The sequence below is a fragment of the Oryctolagus cuniculus genome, chromosome 19, assembly GCF_051225735.1.
Source record: "Oryctolagus cuniculus isolate XC-2025 breed Fujian yellow rabbit chromosome 19, ASM5122573v1, whole genome shotgun sequence".
In the NCBI taxonomy this organism is placed as follows: domain Eukaryota; kingdom Metazoa; phylum Chordata; class Mammalia; order Lagomorpha; family Leporidae; genus Oryctolagus; species Oryctolagus cuniculus.
Window position 1 is genome coordinate 9,319,134 of NC_142885.1, and position 15,782 is coordinate 9,334,915.

Below are 15,782 nucleotides of genomic sequence, written 5' to 3' on the forward strand. Positions count from 1 at the left end.
CCCCGGCCTTCAGCCAGAGCAGGTGACCTGCCACCTTCCCTCCCCAGAGGCTGGACGCTGGCAGCCCCAGCGCAAAGACCACAGGGTTGCGTAAACCTCCAACGTGTTAGAGCGCACGGAAGTGGAGGGAGCCCGGGGGTGGGGTGAGGTCTCCTCAGGGCAGGTCTTACCAGAGTGGGCGGTGAGCCTCGGTGGTCGTGTCGAGCCTCGGTGGTCGTGTCGGTGTTCCACCGGGGGTTGGCTTGCGCAGCAAAAGCCCTGGAGCGGGTTCAAGCGAGGACCTGGCGGGGGGGACCGGCGGGGCTGAAACGGGGGCGGGCAGGGGCGGAAGGGAAGGGGGACTACGGCAAGCATCATCGTGGGCGAGCTCTGGGCTGCTTTGGAGGCATTTGGGTTTTGCGGATGGGCAACTACTAGCCACCACCCTGGTCCTTCCATGGCCCTGAGAGAAAGAAACGTTGTCGAAGCAAAAAAAAAAAAAAAAAAAAAAAAAAAAGAGAGAGAGAGAAAAACACATGTGTCTGCATCCCCCACCCCCACCCCGTGCAGCTAGCCAATCACTGACACTGGAGTGGTAGAAGCAAGGAGTGCAGTGGAGGATGGCCCAGGTGCTTGGGCCCTGCACCCCATGGGAGACCAGGATAAGTACCCGGCTCCTGCCATCGGATCAGCGTAGTGCACCGGCCGCAGTGCGCCGGCCGCTGCGGCCATTGGAGGGTGAACCAACGGTAAAGGAAGACCTTTCTCTCTGTCTCTCTCTCTCACTGTCCACTCTGCCTGTCAAAAAAAAAAAAAAAGAGAGAGAGAGAGAGAGAGAGTTTACTTTGCAATGTGTGGAGCCAAGAGTGAGGCAGTTATGGCTTAATTCTCAGTATCCCCAAGGAATGAGGGGTGGGGAGTCCGATTGAGCAGCGTGGAATCAGCTCCATTGTGGGTCTCTTCTTGTCTTTACACACGCAAGAAAAAATTCAGGCATGAGCAAGAAAGAATTCCGGCATGAGCTGTTAGAAGGGAAGGGACAGAGACAGAGAGAGCGCCCAGTCGCCAGTCCATTTGGACTCCCTAGGTTTATAAGGGAGTCTGTTGTTTACCCACCTCCCCCTCTCCTCCAGGACAAAGGATGGAGAGTCCTGGTGGAAGGGTTTGTTGGGTGAAAATTAGCAAATTCCTCCCCAGATTTGCTGGTGCTGGGCAGAGCAGAGGGGCTTCCCTTAGGGCTCTGTGAAGGTTTTATTATTATCAGGTCAGGTAACCCATTTGGTCCTGTGGAGAGAAGAGTCTCCTTGGAGCTTTCCTTGGGGGAAGGGCTGGGACCACCTGGGAGGGTATCAGAGTCTGAGCAGGACTTTGAAGTGGAAGAAGCTGGGCCCCTGGAGCTTCCGTGGTAGGTGCTGGTCTTCAGGCCTGTCTCACACACACATAGGCTCAATTTCTGACTTCCTACCTAACAATAGCAAAATGGGCTCCTGCCCCTCTGGGGTCTGCAGGTAGATTGGTTATTAATTTGTCTGATCAGGACTTGGAGTTTCTTTGAAGACTCTCAAAACGGAGGCTAGCCTTGGGATGTTAGCTGTAGATGATAACTGGAGTCTCAGAGGGCCATCCTGACCTTTGTACCGTTCCCTTCAGTGAGTTAATGTTTAGTAAGGAGTTGACTTGTGATCAACAAAGTGAAGACAGAACTGGAGCCAGGGAAAGTCTGCATCAATAGGGATAGGGTTTCAGACGAGCCTGAAGGTTTTTGTTGTTGTTATTGTTGTTTTATTTGAGAGGCAGAGAGAGAAAGAGAGAGGTCTTCCATCCGCTGGCCAGCTGGAGCTGCCAGGAGCTTCCTCTGGGTCTCCCACGTGGGTGCAGGGGCCCAAGCACTTAGACCATCTTCTGCTGCTTTCCCAGGCCATAGCAGAGAGCTGGATCAGAAGTGGAGCAGCCAGGACATGAACCGGTGCCCATATGGGCTGCTCGCACTGCAGGCAGCGGCCTCACCCGCCACGCCACAGCGCCAGCCCTTCCACTTTTTTTTTTTTTTTTTTTTTTTTTTTGACAGGCAGAGTGGACAGTGAGAGAGAGAGAGACCGAGAGAAAGGTCTTCCTTTGCCGTTGGTTCACCCTCCAATGGCCGCCGCGGCCTGCGCGCTGCAACCAGCACACCGCAACCAGCACACCGCGCTGATCCGATGGCAGGAGCCAGGTGCTTCTCCTGGTCTCCCATGGGGTGCAGGGCCCAAGCACTTGGGCCATCCTCCACTGCACTCCCTGGCCACAGCAGAGAGCTGGCCTGGAAGAGGGGCAACCAGGAAAGAATCCAGCGCCCCGACCGGGACTAGAACCCGGTGTGCCGGCGCCGCAAGGCAGAGGATTAGCCTAGTGAGCCGCGGCGCTGGCCTCCACATTTTTTAAAAAAGCTTTATTTTATTTATTTGAAAGGGTGATAGGAAGAGACAGAGAAAGAGGTCTTTCATCTACTGGTTCACTCCCCAAATGGCCACAATAGTTAGTCTGGGCCAGGTGAAAGCAAGGAGCCCAGAACTCCATCCAGGCCTCCCACATGGGTAGCAGGGGCACAAGTACTTGCCATCTTCCACTACTTTTCCAGGCACATTAGTAGGGCACTGGATTGGAAGCAGAGCAGCCAGGACTGGAACTGGTAGCTCTGATATGGCATTGTAAGTGGCAGCTTAACCTGCTGGCCACAGTGCTGGACCTTGTTTTTTCAATTAAGTTTTTTAACCATGCTGATAGATAAACTGTAACTGCAATTGCAATTATACAATCTATTCGTTCCTTTATTGATTTATATTTTGATTATTCTTTTTTCCTATCACCAATAATGCTACAGTGACTATAATAGTATGTCTCTGTGGGTGCCTTGAATTTCTCTCGTACCTAGAAGTAATCTCTGGGCACATGAGCATCAGTAGTTCTCTCTCTCTCTTTTTTTTTTTTTTTTTTTTTTTCCTCTTTTAAAGAGTTTAAAGCTAAAGACAAATAACACCTTTAAGCAGACGTTGACTGTCCTAAATGGTTTATTAGGCATGAATTTTACAAACATTACTTGAGTTAGCGGTAACGGTGCAGCTGGAGGGTATTGCGCCTTCTCCAGGCTGCACGGCGAGAACCACCAATAGTGTGGTGGAACTTGTGACCCTTTCCAAGGCCACGACTCTTGCAGCCTGCAGATGTCAGCCCACGCATTTCCCTGTGCTTGTGGACTGGCTTGGTGATCCACTGGGTGTCAGGATTTCTTCTGATGGCTTTATGGAATGGATCAATAAGGATAACCTCAAAGAATTTGTATGTGGAATCTTCACCAACCCAGTAAGAATCCAGGACTCTCAGCTCCACAGTGGCACCCAGCTCATTCCTCGGCAACAGACTGAAGGCTTCGTGCAAACTTGAGCTGGTTAACACCATGATGGACAGGCTTGCCGTAGGTCACACCCTTGGGAACCGGGTGCTTGCGGCCACCTTGGTGCACACGAATCCTATAGATGACATAACCTTGTTTGGCCTTGTAGCCCAGCCTGTGCGCCTTGTTGGGCCGCGTGGGGCGCGGCGCCCTGTGCAGGGCCGAGAGCTGGCGGTACTGCCAGCAGCGGACGTGCAGGAGAAAGCGCATTACGTCCGACTGCTTCTTTCTCCATAGCTCCTGGATGTACTTGTAAGCGCCCATCCTGGCTTACCTGATGGCTGCCAGCAGACGGAAAGGCAGAAGTTCTCTTAACTTATGTCAAATTGTCCTCTAGAGTGGAACTTACTTTCTTTCTTTTTTTTTTTTTTTTTTTTTTTTTTTTACAGGCAGAGTGGACAGTGAGAGAGAGAGACAGAGAGAAAGGTCTTCCTTTTTTTTGCCGTTGGTTCACCCTCCAATGGCCGCCGCACCGTGCTGATCCGATGGCAGGAACCAGGTGCTTCTCCTGGTCTCCCATGGGGTGCAGGGCCCAAGCACTTGGGCCATCCTCCACTGCACTCCCTGGCCACAGCAGAGAGCTTGGCCTGGAAGAGGGGCAACTGGGACAGAATCCGGCGCCCCGACCGGGACTAGAACGCAGTGTGCTGGCGCCACAAGGCGGAGGATTAGCCTAGTGAGCCGCGGCGCCGGCCATAGAGTAGAACTTTCAATTGACCCCTTACACAAACAGACTAAAATTTTTCCTTCACTTGACTGTAAAATGAACACCATCATTGTCTTAATTTGATTTTTCTACTTACTCTTGAGATTGTATAAGCATCTTTTAATAACTCTTTTTGGTCAGAATTCTTTGAATTGCCAACCTGTCCTAATCCTAGCACTAACTTCTCCCATTCTTTCCCATTGACCCTCTGAGGTTATCTTGTTAGTGTTGCTAAATTTCACTACCATTATTTCCTCATCTGTAAAGTGGGAATAATATAACTTGATACACTTTACCATTAGGTTTGTTGTAGATCCATCACTCTATACCCTGACAATGACTAACAAACGTATTCCAGTATTTACAGTGGGCTCAAGAGTGATGGATGTTCTAAGAGCAATATTGCATTACTTTTTTTTTTCCTCAAAAAAATTTATTTACTTTAAAAGTCATTACAGAGAGAGAGAAAGAGATCTTCTGTCTGCTGGTTTACTCCCAAAATGACTTTAATGACCAGGGCTGGGCCAAGTCGAAGTCAAGAGCCAGGAGCTCCATCTGGGTCTCCCACGTGGATGGCAGGGGTCGAAGGACTCGGACCATCTTCTACCACCTTCCCAGGTACATTAGGAGGGAACTGAATCAGAAGTGGAGCAGCTGGGACTTGAACCAGAGCTCATATGGGATGCTGGCATTGCAGGTGGTGGCTTAACTGGCTACACCAAAATGCTGGTCCCACAGCATTGCTTTTGATGGGTTATAGGCTGCATGGAAAATTGTGAACTAGTATCTAAGCAGTAATAACAATAGGTATCAAATTTTAAGTGCACTAAAAACTTTTTAAGATTTTATTTTGGTAAGATATGCACAACATAAAATTTACAGGTTTTTTTTAAAGATTTATTTATTTATTTATTTATTTATTTTTGAAAGTCAGAGTTACATAGAGAGGAGAGGCAGAGAGAGAGAGAGAGGGGTCTTCCATCCGATGGTTCACTTTCCAATTGGCTGTGATGGCCGGGGCTGTGCCATTCTGAAGCCAGGAACCAGGAGCTTCTTCCAGGTCTCCCACATGGGTGCAGGGGCCCACAGACTTGGTCATCTTCTTCTACTGCTTTCCCAGGCCATAGCAGAGAGCTGATCAGAAGTGGAGCAGCTGGGTCTCAAACCAGCACCCATATGGGACGCTGGCGCTTCAGGCCAGGGTGTTAACCCTCTGCACTGCTGCACCACAGCACTGGCCCCAAAATGTACAGTTTTAACTATTTTTAAGTGTACAGTTCATGGCATTCCTGCTGCAGTTAGCCATCACCTTAGGTGCTTTTAAAAAAGAAGTTCCTTTAAAAAAGAAAGATGTATTTTGTTTATTTGAAAGGCAGATTTAGAAGGAGAAACAGAGGGAGATCTAGTTCACTCCCCTAATGGCTGCAGTGGCTGGCACTGGGCCAGGCCAAAGCCACGAGCCTGGAACTCCGTCCAGGTCTTCCATGTGGGTGGCAGAAACCCAGGTACTTGGGCCATTCTTTAAGACTTTTCCAGGTCCAGTAGCAGGGAGCTGGATGGGAATGGAACAGCCAGCACTCGAACCAGCACCTGTATGGGATGCTGGCATTGCAGGCAGCTGCTTAACCTGCTGCACCACAGTGTTGGCCCCTGAAGTGCTTTTCCGTGTACCTTCTAATTTAACCTTTACAAGTGCCCTGCAAGGTAAACATTAACATTCTTACTGTACATGTGATTGTACTTTTTATAATTTTATTTTTTCCTTCTTTTTTTTTTTTTTTTTTTTTTTTTTTTTTTTTTGACAGGCAGAGTGGACAGTGAGAGAGAGAGACAGAGAGAAAGATTTTCCTTTTTGCCGTTGGTTCACCCTCCAATGGCTGCCGCAGCCGGCACACTGCTGCCGGCGCACCGTGCTGATCCAATGGCAGGAGCCAGGTGCTTATCCTGGTCTCCCATGCGGGTGCAGGGCCCAAGCACTTGGGCCATCCTCCACTGCACTCCCTTGCCACAGCAGAGAGCTGGCCTGGAAGAGGGGCAACCGGGAAAGAATCCAGCGCCCCGACCGGGACTAGAATGCAGTGTGCCGGCGCCGCAAGGCGGAGGATTAGCCTAGTGAGCCGTGGCGCCAGCATGATTGTACTTTAAAGAGTCCTATGGAAAATAGAAATAAAGAATAAGTTTATTTTAGTATATATTTTCTCTTTTTAAAAATTTCACTTGGGGCTGGCATTGTGGCACATTAGGTAAAACTACCACTTGTTATGTGGACATACCATACGGGCACTGGTTTGAGTCCCAGATGCTCCACTTCCAGTCCAGCTCCCTGCTGATGACCTGGGAAAGCAGAAGATGACCCAAGTACTTGAGCCCCTGTACCCACATGAAAGAACTAGAAGAAGCTCCTAGCTGCAGGCTTCAGATTGGTCCAGCTCTAGCCATCGCCCCCCTTTGGGGAGTGAACCAACAGATGGAAAACCTCTCTCTCTGTCTCTCCTTCTGTCTGTCTGTAACTGTCTCTCAAATAAATAAATCTTTTTTTTTTTGCTCATTTTTTGTTAGGCTACCTCTGTGAGGGGCGGGTGGAGGGTGTGTGGATGTGAGGTTGTGAACAGTTCTCTACCAGGGACTCCCAATCAAGAGAATTGCTTTGGCGCTGTGGGGTGTACCATTATATTACAAATGAATGCCTACTGTACATTCAGACGTAGAAGCATCAGACAAAACATACAATATGCTGACAAGATCACATTAGCTTCCGTTCCTCACCATGAACCCTTTCCAAATCCCATTAATTGACCCGTTTTTCATTACCCGTATCCAAAAAGCCCTAAAAGGTCATGTTCCTTTTTTTTCTTTTTTTTTGACAGGCAGAGTGGACAGTGAGAGAGAGACAGAGAAAAGGTCTCCCTTTTGCCGTTGGTTCACCCTCCAATGGCCGGTGCATCGCGCTGATCCGATGGCAGGAGCCAGGTGTTTATCCTGGTCTCCCATGGGGTGCAGGGCCCAAGTACTTGGGCCATCCTCTACTGCACTCCCGGGCCACAGCAGAGAGCTGGCCTGGAAGAGGGGCAACCGGGACAGAATCCGGCGCCCCGACCGGGACTAGAACGCAGTGTGCCGGTGCCGCAAGGCGAAGGATTAGCCTAGTGAGCCGCGGCGCCGGCCACCTTTCCTTTCAGAATTCCCAAATATACTCTGAATAAATCTTTCTTAAAAAAAAGACAAATGGAGAGAGATCTTCCCACCACCATTCCCCCTCTCCAAATGCCCACAGTAGCCAGAGCTATGCCAGCCAAAGCCAGGAGCTCAGAACTCAACCTGGGTCTCCCGTATGTGTGGTAGGAGCCCAAGCTCTGAGCCATCGCCTGCTGCTTCCAAGGATGTACATGAGCAGGTAGCTGAATTGGAAGCGGAGAAGCTAGGACTCAAACCATGTGCTCCAGTATGGATGCAGGAGTCCCAAGCAGGAACTTAACTGCTGTACCAAATGCCTACCCCATGTGCATCTCCAATGAACTCTTCATAAGATGAAACAGATCCAGAGAGTCTAGTAATTAACTACAATTTTCAAGATAGTATTATTCCACTTGGGATTTGAAACCATGGCTACACATTCAAAGCCTATGGTTTTTTTTGTTTTGTTTTGTTTTTGTTTTTATTTTTTTAAGATTTTATTTATTTGAGAGGTAAGTTACAGACAAAGGGAATGACAAAGAGAAAGATCTTCCATCTGCTGGTTCACTCCCCAAATGGCTGCAACATCTGAAGCTGAGCTGATCCGAAGCCAGAAGCCAGGAGCTTCCTCTTGATCTTCAATGTGGGTGCAGGGGCCCAAGGACTTGGGCCATCTTCTACCTTCTCCTGCTTTCCCAGGCCATTGCAGAGAGCTGGATCAGAAGAGGAGCAACTGGGACTAGAACCGGTGCCCATATAAGATGCCGGCACCACAGGTGGAGGCTTAGCCCACTACGCCACAGCACATGCCCACTGTGGTTTTTATAAGCAGATAATAATAGAGGGACTGAGGAGGATCAAGTTGAGCCAAGGGAGGAGAAAGGATGTAAGGTAACTCCCTTCAAATTAAAAATAACAGCTCAGTTTATATTTTGTCAGATCATACTTTGCTTCACAAAGTGATTTTGTTTTGTTTCACAAAGTGATTTGTAAGTATTAAATGAGATATCAATATCAGAGTCCATAGCACAATACATCAATATTACATATATATATATAATAAAGTTGTATAGTGATATGTATTACATATATACATAATAAAGTTATATAGTGATAGGATATATATCCTCAGTAAGAAGTTTATGTTGCCATCATGATCATCAAGTCCTCTTTACTGTCCATGACATTCTTTTTTTTTAATCTTTCCTTTTCCTTTAGATTTACAGCCTTGGAATTTAGTGGCTCCTACAAGACACTGAACATCCATATCCAAATAGCGACCAAGTACTAATGAATTTACATGTTCAGATTGGGTCCTCTCTGTTACCCTAGTAATGGCTATAATGTTCTCATTCCAGGATTGGTATCCGCAAGTTTTAGGAGGTGTCACTGTGTCCCCTAGGATCAAGGCAGTAGCAGCATAGGATGTATTAGGTAGCTGTTGGGACAGAGAAGTGAGGAGTAATGGGAATACTACCTTTAACAGAAAATTTTAAATCTAGCTAAAGAAGCCATCAGAGGTCAGTCACATGAGGCAGGCTCGACTCTGGCACAGGCCAGTAGGAGTCGAACACTGGAGAAGAGTAAGCAGCATGTGATCTATAACACTGGAACAAGATTGACTCCAGTCAGAAACATCCAGTCTAGTGTTGCTTTATGAACATGAGGAACCACTCCAGAAATCAGCGAAATGGCTGTTAGTCTCTGAAAGAGGGAATGATATTCCAGAGTTTAGATCGTTTAAATTCTTTTCTGAAATCTTTTCTTTCTTTCTTTCTTTTAAAAGATTTTTTTTTTGACAGGCAGAGTGGACAGTGAGAGAGAGACAGAGAGAAAGGTCTTCCTTTGCCGTTGGTTCACCCTCCAATGGCCGCTGCGGCCGGCGTGCTGTGGCCGGCGCACCGCGCTGATCCGATGGCAGGAGCCAGGAGCCAGGTGCTTTTCCTGGTCTCCCATGGGGTGCAGGGCCCAAGCACCTGGGCCATCCTCCACTGCACTCCCTGGCCACAGCAGAGAGCTGGCCTGGAAGAGGGGCAACCGGGACAGAATCCGGCGCCCCAACCGGGACTAGAACCCGGTGTGCCGGCGCCACTAGGCGGAGGATTAGCCTAGTGAGCCGCGGCGCCGGCTCTTTTAAAAGATTTATTTATTTATTTTCAAGTCAGAGTTACACAGAGAGAGGAGAGGGAGGGGGAGAGAGAGAGAGAGGTCTTCCATCCTATGGTTCACTCCCTAATTGGCCGCAACAGCCGAAGGAACTGCGCCAATCCGAAGCCAGGAGCCAGGTGCTTCTTCAGGGTCTCCCATGCGGGTGCAGGGGCCCAAGCACTTGGGCCATCCTCCACTGCTTTCCCAGGCCGTTGCAGAGAGCTGGATTGGAAGTGGAGCAGCCAGGACTAGAACCAGCGCCCATATGGGATTCCGGTGCTTTAGGTCAGGGCATTAACCCACTGCACCACAGCGCTGGCCCAAAAATCTTTTATTTCTGTATAGAGTCATCCAGGGCCATATCTAATCCTATCTTAGTGCTCTTCTAGTCAAAAACTTACCACCTGTCTACCTTTCTGTTGATTCTGAGGCAAAACCTGTGGCGAAACCTGAGGCACTCAGCAGCTCTAGTTTGATCCTGCAGGTCCCTTAGCTCTTCTCATGAGTTGATCCCTTAATCCACTCCTTTCCAGCAGTTGCATCATGACCACGGTTCACTTTGATGCCACTCTCATGCCCTACTCTGACCTCCCACATCATTCTTGTTATCCACTGATCTATGTTAATTACTGCCCTTCAAGACTGGGAAGCTCTCCTTTTCCTTCAAGGGTTCTTCCACGTGTACCATACTCCAGGCGGATCTCTCTGACTTGGTGTTCAACCCAGAGCAGTGAAAGCTCTCTAAATTGACAAATTTCCCGCTTCCACTTAAAATAGACATGAGGCTTAAATAGCAACCCCATGCATTCCCTTTGAACAGTTAGCCTGGGAGCTGACGTCATGGTTATTCCAGTTTTCACAGCTGTCCTGTGAGATAACTGACATCATGGCATATTCCAGTTTCCACAGCTGTCCTGTGCAACAGCTGATGTCGTCACTTCTTGTTGTTTCCACAGTTATCCTGAGAGCTGATGTCATGGCATCTTCCGGTTTCCACAGCTATCCTGTAAAGTAGCTGACGTCCTTGCGTCTCTGGTTTCCACAGATAACCTGTGAGGCAGCTGACAATGTTGCATCTTCCATTTCTGTAGACGTCCTGTGAACTAGATGATGTTACCAGCTCCACAAGTAATAAGTGACGGAATGCAAGTTTCCCTTCATTATTGGGGTAGGCGTTTGGCACAGCTGTTAAGGCACAGCTTGGAACGCCTGCGTCCCAGTCAGTGGCTGGGTTCTAGTACTGGCTCCACTCTTCGTTCCACCTGTTACAGCAGACCCTGGGAGTCAGTGTGGTGACTCAAGTTGATGGGTCCCTGCCACCACGGAGGAGACCTGGGTTGAGTTCCCAGATCCCAGTTTTGGCCTCGTCCAGCCCTGGCTGTTGTGGGCATTCGGGGAGTGAAGCTGCAGATGGGAGCTCCGATTCATTCTCTCTCTCTCTCTCAAAAAAGTTTTTAAAATATAAAAACAACTCGCCGGCGCCGCGGCTCACTAGGCTAATCCTCCGCCTAGCGGCGCCGGCACACCGGGTTCTAGTCCCGGTTGGGGCGCCGGATTCTGTCCCGGTTGCCCCTCTTCCAGGCCAGCTCTCTGCTGTGGCCAGGGAGTGCAGTGGAGGATGGCCCAGGTGCTTGGGCCCTGCACCTCATGGGAGACCAGGAAAAGCACCTGGCTCCTGGCTCCTGCCATCGGATCAGCGCGGTGCGCCGGCCGCACCGCGCCAGCCGCGGCGGCCATTGGAGGGTGAACCAACGGCAAAGGAAGACCTTTCTCTCTGTCTCTCTCTCTCACTATCCACTCTGCCTGTCAAAAAAAAAAAAAAAATATATATATATATATAAAAACAACAAAAAAGAACAACTTACTCTAGAGCACATATGTGTTGGCTTCATAATATAAGAACTCTTTGATTTTATTTATTTGAAAGGTAGAATTACAGAGAGAGACAGAGAAGTCTTCTATCCACTGGTTCACTTCCCAAACGGCTGCAACAGCTTGGGCTAGGCCAGGCCAAAACCAGAAATCAGGAGCAGGGGCCTAAGCACTGGGCCATCCTCCAATGCTTTGCTGGATGTATTAAAATGGGGCTGGATCAGAAGTAGAGCAGCCAGTACTCGAACTGGTGCCCATATGGGATGTGCTGCACGTGGTGGCTTTACCTGCTCTGCCACAAAGCTGGACCCAAGTAAAATAGCATTTCAATAAGAGCTAAGGTGACCTGGGCCGGCGCTGTGGCACAGCGGGATAACATCCTGGCCTGAAGAGCCAGCATCCCCTATGGGTGCTGGTTCAAGTCTTGGCTGCTCCACCCTGATCCAGCTCTCTGCTATGGCCTGGGAAAGCAGTAGAAGATGGCCCAAGTGCTTGGGCCCCTGCACCCATGTGGGAGACCCAGAAGAAGTTCCTGGCTCCTGGCTTTGGATCGGTGCAGCTCCAGCCATTGCGGCCAATTGGGGAGTAAACCATTGGATGAAAGACCTCTCTCTCTCTCTCTCTCTCTCTCTCTCTCTCTCTCTCTCTCTGCCTCTCTTCTCTCTGTGTAACTCTGACTTTCAAATAAACAAATAAATCTTTAAAAAAAAAAAACAGAGCTAAGGTGACCACCTAATAATCTGTTTAGATCTGTGATAAGATAACGTAATGAATGCAGATTGTGAAGTCAGGAGAAGTGGGAAATAAGTTGAGAGTCGATGCCTATGAGATTAAGATGCCTATGAGATTAAGGAGCTGGTCAAATTAAAATCTCTCTCAGGGGCCAGCGTCATGGCACAGTGGGTGAAGTAGCTGACTGCAGTGCCAACAACCCACATGAGCACCATTTTGAGTTCCATTTTTCTCCATTTCCAATCCAGCTCCCTGATAATGTGCCTGGGAAAGCAGCAGAAAATGGCTCAAGTGGTTGGGTTCCTGCCACCTACATGGGAGACCCAGATGGAGTTCCAAGCTCCTGGCTGTGGCCTATCCCAGCCATTGTGGCTATTTGGGGAGGAAATTAGCAGATGGAAGGTAATCTTGCTCACTCGCTCTCTCAACCAGCAGATAGATCGATCTTTCTCCTAGGTCTCTCTGTAACTCTTTCAAATATATATATATATATATATATATATATACACACACATATATATCTTTTTGAGAATTTCATCACATTTTGAGAACATCATGCTATGATTCACTGACATTAAATAAATAACTTTGAAACCCTGAGTTCCTGTCCCTTTCCCACCACAGCTAGCTAACAGCCCATCCTCAAGGGTCTATCAACCTCCCTCCTCATCCAGTTTTTCTTTTCTACTCTCCCACATGACTTCTTGGTGCCAGAGGTAGCCCTTGTCCATGAAAGAACATATCTGGGGCTGGCATTATGGTATAGCAGGTTAAGCTGCTGCTTGCAATGCTGGCATCCCACATGAGAGCCAGTTCCAGTCCTGGCTGCTCCACTTCCTATCCAGCTCTCTGCTTATGTGCCTGGGAAAAGCTATAGAAAATGGCCCAAGTATCTGAGCTCCTGCTACCCATGTGGGAGATGGTGTTCCAGGTTCCTGATTTTGGCCTGGCCCACCCCTGGTTGTTGTGGCCATTTGGGGAGTGATCTAGTGGATGGAAAATCTCTCTCTCTCTGACTCTCCCTCTTTTTTTTTTTTTTTTTTAAGATCCATCTACTGGCTCCCTCCCCAATTGGCCACAACAGTTGGAGCTACGCCAATCTGAAGCCAGGAGCCAGGAGCTTCTTCCAGGTCTCCCATGTGGGTGCAGGGGCCCAAGCACTTGGGCCATCCTCCACTGCTTTCCCAGGCCATAGCAGAGAGCTGGATTGGAAGTGGAGCAGCTGGGTCTCGAACTGGTGCCCATATGGGATTCCGGTGATTTAGGTCAGGGCATTAACCCACTGTGCCACAGCTCCAGCCCCAAACTCTCCCTCTTTTTTATAACTTTGCCTTTCAAATAAATAAATCTTGGAAGGCAGAAAAAGGAAGTCACATGGTCATTCTGCTCAAGCCAGAGAATGTATCAGACTTGACAATGAATGCCTTCCATGACATCCTGTACATCGATCAGGAAAACAAAATGAAGAGGAAATTTAGATTAAGAGATTTACTGGAAGTGATTTGGTCTATGGTGGAGGCTGCTGGGAAAGTCCAGGACGGGCAGGCTGGAACTGTCCAGCTCAAGCTAAAGCTGTTGCTTCTAGGCACAGCTTCTGGAGAACTTTATTTCTACTGCTTGAATCAGTCCCACCTGATTATTGAGAAACATGTCGCTGATTTGAAGTCCATTGATCATGAACTTCAATCACATTATCAGGATACACATCATGGCAACACCTAGAACAAGTCTGTTTTTATTTTGTTTTGTTTTTGACAGGCAGAGTTAGACAGTGAGAGAGACAGAGAGAGAGAGAGAAAGGTCTTCCTTTCCTTTCCTTCCGTTGGTTCACCCCCCAAATGGCCGCTATGGCCAGCGCGCTGCGCCGATCCGAAGCCAGGAGCCAGGCGGCTCCCCTGGTCTCCCATGCGGATGCAGGGCCCAAGGACCTGGGCCATCCTCCACTGCCTTCCCCAGGCCACAGCAGAGAGCTGGCCTGGAAGAGGAGCAGCCATGACAGAATCAGGAGCCCCGACCGGGACTAGAACCCGGAGTGCCGGCGCCGCAGGCGGAGGATTAGCCTAGTGAGCCACGGTGCCGGCCCCTAGAACAAATCTGAATGAAAGAATGAATGAATGAGGACTACAGCCCAGCCAAGTTGACACATGAATCAGTATGTCCCCTTAGCTCTTTAACCTTGTTTCCTACTGCTTTACCCTCTGCAGTCCGATTCTCCATTCATTATTTCTGTTCCTACTTGAAGAGAGGCTTCAGGGACTTTGTTCCCTGTGGCATTCACATGCCTAGAACAAAGTTTGGGAAGCTGCTCGCAAACGGTAACTGACAGACGAATGTGCAACTTTCCACGTGGTGCCTGAGCCTCTGCTAGGATGCTCGGTCTCTTCTTTAACTTTCCCAGGCCCCATGAACCCCACAGCCCAGTAACTGGGACCTGTCTCCTCGGAGACCTTCCATTTATCTCCAGACAAAACCTCTCAGTGCAAGTCTCCTCTCCCTGGTCCCTGACCCTGTCCATCCAGTCCTTATCACCTTTCCCATGTGGTCACACTTGCCAGTTTTTCACGAGCGCTCTCAGGCTCTGCTGACCCCCAGCCCTGACCCTGCCTATGTGTAGTGGTCAGACCACCTCCCATGCATTTCTCCTACTATGGAAGGGGGCTCTGACCTCCCTCATTGTCTTCCCATGGCCTCAGCTCCCGATGGCTTTGTTTTCAAGCACATTATATCTTGGAATTCAACTAAAATTAGGTCTTTTTTGTGGGTTTTTGTTTAATGAACTTTCTTGTCCATAACTTCCTTTGACTTCCTAATGCCAAAAGGCTAGAGACCAGGTCTGGGGCTTGCCTTGTTCACCTTCATGATGTGACCTTAATTGAAGACTCCGACCTCGATTTCTCTGGGAACTCTCCCCTCCCCCAACATGCCCTTCCTGAACTCCCCCCCCACACACACACACACACCCCTGCCCCAGCCAAATGTGACCAGGAGCTTCTTACCAGTCTCCCACATGGATGCAGGAGCTATCTGCTGCTGCTTTCCCAGGTGCATTAGCAGGGAGCTGGATTGGAAGTGGAGCAGCCGGGACTCGAACCAGCACTCATATGGGGTGTCAGCATTGCAAGCAGCAGGCTTAACCCGCTATGCCACAATGCCGGCCCCTATCTGTAATTTTTTACTTCTCTCAAAATCTTCAGTTCTTTGTTACTATTTAAAGTAATGCATCTAGCAATGACTTGGAACAGCGCTTGTCCCAGCTGTTGAAGAAAAGTTTTTTTTCTTTTTTTTTTCCATACAATTTGTGAAACTATTTATTTACTTAGTACAGAGTTAATTGTATATGTATAAAGTCACCTGAAAACAGATCTTAGTAAAAAGAATGGGAATAGGAGAGGGGGGAAGAAAAGGAGTGGGAGTGGGGGTAGGAGGGCGGGGACAGTGGGAAGAATGACTATATTCCTAGAGTTGTATTTATGAAAAAAAAATAAACTGTTAAACGTTCAAAGAAAATAACACATTTAACTGGGCTTCCTTGGTTTTGAAGTTGAAAAAACTCAAACACCATAAACAACTTATGAAGAAAACAAATCATCTTTGGGGAGCTTTTAAAAAAGTCTCTGCTGGGGCAAGCTTGTGGCCTAGCAGTTATGGTACTAACTGGACCGTCCATGTCCCACATCACAGGAGCTGGCTCCAGCTCCCGACTGCTGCTTCCCAGGAACGCAGAGGCTGGGAGGCAGCAGT

General features: G+C 48.7%; 1 pseudogene across 1 annotated transcript; it reads right to left on the reverse strand.

The window, feature by feature from the left end:
* Nucleotides 1–2,989: 2,989 nt before the first annotated feature.
* Nucleotides 2,990–3,673, reverse strand: LOC100344617 (large ribosomal subunit protein eL15 pseudogene; annotated as a pseudogene). The gene has a single exon (XR_016225805.1). The product of XR_016225805.1 is annotated as a large ribosomal subunit protein eL15 pseudogene (transcript).
* Nucleotides 3,674–15,782: the final 12,109 nt, after the last annotated feature.